Source organism: Malaclemys terrapin, chromosome 9, assembly GCF_027887155.1.
Source record: "Malaclemys terrapin pileata isolate rMalTer1 chromosome 9, rMalTer1.hap1, whole genome shotgun sequence".
NCBI lineage: Eukaryota > Metazoa > Chordata > Testudines > Emydidae > Malaclemys > Malaclemys terrapin.
Genome location: NC_071513.1, coordinates 14995668 through 15001376, shown reverse-complemented (window position 1 = coordinate 15001376; position 5709 = coordinate 14995668).

Below are 5709 nucleotides of genomic sequence, written 5' to 3'. Positions count from 1 at the left end.
GTGTGACATTTTCTTTGCTCACACCAAGTACTCTCAAGCCATTCTAATTATTTCATGCAATAAAACTTTTTTTTTTTTTTCAGTAAAAAGCCATTTAATAACAAGGGTGGGGGAAATCTTCAAAAATATTTGTGGATAAAAGTAAGTGCTAAATTTTGGTATTGAAATGTAATTTTATTTCTGACTCTCAGATGTGCACTGACAATTAAAACCTGGTTGTGAAACCACAACATACAGTTCCTGTACACATGCACCAGTTCTTACGCTTCAGCAGTGAGAGAGCAAAATGCTTGTTAAGGGCACTTCCAAGAACTGAACGGGCAGGGGCAAAAGGGGAGGACTGGCCAAGTTTCGGTATTCACAAATCAAAATACAGTAGCTCTGATTTCCTGCACTCCTCACGTGAATGAACCAAGCGAAGAGCAGTTGCACATGCCACATGAGCATGTCTGGGGAGGGTGGGCGGGGGGAGAAACTATGCTTGATGTGGTAACAAGTGAGGGGGAAGGGACCAAATGTGTCATCACAGAGATAGGTAGGTACAGAGAGATTCCTGAAGCGAGGGAGTGATTAAGAAAAGGCGAACCGAGGGAATAGTAGAGGTAGAAAGTGTCTTCCTCTGGGCATGTGCAGTGGAGCCTCACACGGAGGACTAGTTTCACAAAGAAACCGAGGCAGACAGGGTGATGCTTTCCACACCCAACTTTGAGGCACCTAGAAAAGCAATGGGAGCCACAAAGCCTGAGTTCCGCGCCTAGGCTCCGAGGTGACAAATGTAGGGGATCTTGCGAGGGTCATGTGCGCCTCCCCATGATTTCTGCGTACTATTGCCAGCCAGGCATCCACCAGCACTGGGGCCGGAGGGGGGCTTGTAGGGTGGAACTATCACAGAGCTCAGCAGGGGCAGCTGCGTCCCAGGGCTCTCGCTGGAGGGACTGTCCAGGTGGCCAGCACACTGGGGCCAGGCAGGGCCATTGAAGCAGGCAGATCAGGGCTTTTGCTGGCACCATGTGACCCAGCAGATCTATCGCCAGAATCAGGCGTGAGTGCTGGGCGCTGCACCAGCTTCAGCAGCCATGAAGTCCAGCCAGGAGTGGCTCAGCAGGGGCAGACACCCCCAGCAGGAGGCGCTGCTGCCTCGGGCACAAAGCCTAAGGGAAGGAGCAGCCCCCGGGCCATACAGGGCAGCAGAGCAGTGAAGCGGGCTCTAAGCCTATGCCTGGGGAGGGGGGGACTGCTGCATGTTCGGGGTGGAAAAGGGCTGGAAAGAACTTTCCCTTTCCCCATTCCAGAGCTATCTGGGGCAGGGCAGAGCTGCTTCCCCGTGCCGCTGCTATGCGGGGTTCCAGGCAGCTGGCACATACATGGCTCAGCTCTCCTTAGGTAGTGCCATGTGCAGGAGTGTCTTGGGCTTTCCCAGGGCACCAGCGCAGGCAGAGGCAGTGTTGGCCAGGTTGCAGGTATGTTGAGTGCGCCCGCCAGGGGCTGGGAGTGGGACCTACCCCTGCTGGGGTTTATGGTGGAACAGCAGGGCTGGGGGGGGGGGAGGGCGAAGGCCAAAAGTGGGGAGGGAACAGCCTGGGGTGCACGCAAAGGGCTGATTGGGTGGGGGGGGCACCTGACCACTCCACGTCACCTTTAACTTGTGCCCCCTCCATTAACTGTTACGCATCCTCTCTGCCTCCCCTCACTACACGGGGAACGACAGCCTCCTCAGAATGGGTTTCACAAAGCCAGCACAGCTCGCATCTGGCCTAATGGAAGATGCGAAGCCCCAGCCTGCTCACCACTTGGCAGGCTCAGCGGCAACTCCCCTCTTGGAGTGCGGGGGAGCAATCCTCTTTTACCAAGAGCCCATGATTGGGGCGGTGGGAGAGACTCCCTCATAATTGTGGTCGGGGGCCTCACCTGGGCACCTAGGGCTATGGGGGGGGGGGGAGGGGAGTGACCGTCCATCACAGCGGGATGTGCCCTGGCCCCTGAGCTATAGGCTACCCTGATGTGGGTGCGCCCTCAAGCCCACTTGGTAAGGATGTGCTACTTTGACATTGGGGTTGGGGGCAGGCGTGTGCCTGGGTGAATGCTAGAACCACTCGGTTAGAGCATGATGAACATGCCCGCTCTCTGGCCTAATTACTTTTAATTGTTTAGTCACAGAGGGATCAGTTCAACAAGAGGTGCTAGCGAGAACGCTTCCCCCCCTCCCCCAATCACTGACCGGCACCTGCAGGTCGCGTGAGGTGAGGTTTGTGTGACACCCAGTGGGAGTGAAGGGAGCTGGTTCTTGGCTTTACATGCCTGCAGTTAGGCACCTAAATCCTTTAGTGACTGGCGCCCTAGCTGGCGCGACACACCACACGGCATGAAGTAGGTGCTGCTAGGAATGCCTCCACTGAATGTGCCTGCAGGGAGGGGGCATAACCTGACTAAGGCAGGAGTGTGTTGAAGGCAACAGGCCAGTTGGCATGATTAATAGTTGAGGAGAGAGGCAACAAAAGATGATGTTTAGCGAGCTGGGCCTGAGGTGGGAACAGTCAGTGAGACATCAAAGCGCAGGGCTGAGCTGGTGGGGGTATTGCTAGAAACCACAGAAAGTAGTGGTGAGGGACAGGTCCAAGGCTCTTGGCACCGCTGTACATCAGCACTTGAACGAGCATCTGCAGCCTGACCAAAGAGTGCTGCTTCTCGCCGATTTTATGCAGCTTTCAAACGAACTAAACAATTCTAGCATCATGCATAGGCATACCAGTTTTCAGTCCATTGCACAACACAGAAGCACTTACGACACAGGGGTTGCTCAGCACCGCATGCCACCATAGAAGTCATCGACTGTTTTGCATAGCCATTGGTAGCTGGCTGTGGCCCTTGGCCAATGTATGCCCTAATTTAGCACCAAGCTTCAAGCTGGCACAGATTGTTGCTAAGATTATGTTTTCGAATAAACTGCCCCTGCATTTGACTGTCCTGACCCAGGAGAGAACAACTGAAAATACGATGTTGCATTGAGGGAATGTGAATAAAATCACTTCATATTGCCACTTTGTAACAGGGCAGCAGCTCAGTGGGCATGTTGCTGAGGCAAGAATTTGACATTTTACGATGGCTTCTGTATTGGCACAAGCCGTTACATGTTGAGCACTGCAGGCAGCTTTGTAGCAGGAAAAAAAAAGAAAAAGCTAATGCGAAAGAGTGCTGAAAGCCAAAAAAACCAGCAGTCTATGTCCTGGAGTTGAGCAGCAAGCAGTAAAATCTTTAAGGCACAGACACGGCCCGAAAGGGTCAATCAACAGAAATAACAAAAATACAATTTCATCCATTGATGGGCTTGTTTAATGGGCACCTCATCTGCTCTGTGGCTGATGGCGTTGATGAATTATGTAACAACGAAAGAGCAACTTTAAATATTTTATTGAAAAGTAAATCAGTCCAGATCTGCCACAGTATAAAACAATTAAGTCAGAAAAACTTTTCAACCAAGCATTGAGATAATGAGTAGCTACAGAACAACATACACAAGCATTGTATAAAATATTACATTAAAAGTAGGACTTTGGTAGTTGTGTCAACTTAAATGAGAGTTGGAAATAATTTAGAGGAAAAAATAACCAAGTAAATGTTAATGGATTTGTGACACCTTCTCTAGGTCTGGGAGGTTTAGGTGGTACTTTAGTCACTTTTATAAGGAAAATTTTGTGCTTTACAATAAATTTTATTTTAGGCAATTAAGGAACAACTTATCATTATGCTAATGTGATAGGAATGGTGTTTTTTTATGGCAATCATGGTTCTTCTGATGCTGCTTATCTGATGTCTATGTCCACTCTCTAGAAGCTATTTTGTCTTGAGTGAAAACAAAGGCATTTAGCCATGTGTGTAAATGAAGCTTTCAACAAGCGGGCAACTGAGGTTCCTTGGTCTAATTAGCAGACATGTCCATACAAGTGTGGTGTATATGAACCCTCTCACAGAGTGGCGTTCATTCCAGTGCAATGCCCACCCACCACTTCAGCCCTGCTCCATGACATTAGCAAAGCCCCTCTTTTCATACAGAACAGTGGGTCCCCACTGGCTGCATGTGGATCAGACAGAGAGGGTAGGGCAGGACTGGCAGAGAGGCCTCTGAATCCATGATTGTCGGAGCTCGTGATCAGGCAACAATGCACTGGAAACAGAGAGAGACTGCAGCCCATAGATAAAGGCAATGGTGACAAAGAGGCTTAACTGCAGCATCTTCCCCAGTGTCCAAGTGAAGCTTGATTACACAGTCATTTTAGAGTATTCAGTAAATCATACAGTGGTGTATAAACCATGGTAGAGCTAACCGGGCAGGACCAGTGCATCAGCTGGTGCCCACCAGCAGAGGGCAGCGCTGGTGGACAAGAATCCCTGCATAGCATGACTTCAACCATCTATTCACATGCAGGTAGACTAAAGGGCCCGACAGTGAGAAGGGGACAAATTATGGTGGGGGAAGGCAGGTGCGGGGACTTCCCTCCTCCAGTCACTGCAATCCTCCCCAGGGCCTAAACTGTGACTGCAGGAAGAAGCTCAAACTCCCTTAAGCGCTATACTTAGGCTCAGCTAGCACATCAGCTGGACTGGGTAGCCCCTCCCACCTTCACTTGCAGCCAAATGTTTTCTCACAACATTGTTTTTGTCCAAACAAGTAGTTAAAAACCCTAATCACTCAGCAGCTAGTGAAAGCTCCCTCGTTTACAGCCAGCTTTTGGGATTTTTATCAAAAGTCGCACAATGTGCATTACCCCAGCTTTCATTTAAGAAAAAGTAAGTTTCTAGCTCTCAACGTTGTGGATTAAAAGTTGTGACCACTAAAGGCTCAAACAGAGAAGGCAAAAAGAGACCCAAATACACTATTATTTTAAAAAACGCTGGTGATTTTTAAGTCAGTCTCGTGATGTTTTTTTGGGGGAGGACAAAGCTAGCCACCTTTCTCCAGCTCACAGAATCGCCATAAACAATTTCCTCAAATTCATTTGTTGCTCAAAAAGATTCAACACATTTTTTTTAAACTTTGGCTGGCTCCCAGACCGAATTTGCCACATTGCTGGTCAGTTCTGATTGGGCACATAGTACAGGTTATTTTCCGTGATTGGACAAACATGCCAGAACACCCAGCAAGAAGTGGCTGATGCATATGATACCAGTGTAAAATTCAATTCCTGGAAATACACCAGGCCTGCACCTTTGAAATTTGCTTCTGGGGTGAAATTCATCCTTGAGCAGAGAGCCTGCACAAGGCATCTGCAATACAAAAGCCACTATTCTGCGGCCATAAGTAGGTCTTAAGTGATACATAAGACTTCTGCTGGGCTGAATTTCCATCAGAAATCAAACACTAACTTCATGTAAAAAGACTAACTAATATTCAGACAGAAAGCTCTCAAGCAGGACCGGCTCTAGGATTTTTGCCGCCCCAAGCAAAAACAATTTTGGCCGCCCCCCCCCCCCGTTTTTTTCTTACCCCACCCCGGGCCCCGCCTCAACTCCACCCCTTCCCCAAATCCCCAGCCCTGCCTCCTCCCCCCAGGCTCTCAAGCCTAGGAGGGAGGGAGGGAGAGGGAGAAGCAGCGCGTGCGCCGCGGCCACTCGGGGTCTCCCCCTCCCTCCCAGGCTCTCAAACCTGGGAGGGAGGGGGAGATCCCAAGCGGCCGCGGCGCCCGAATCAGCTGTTTCGTGTGCCGCGGCCGC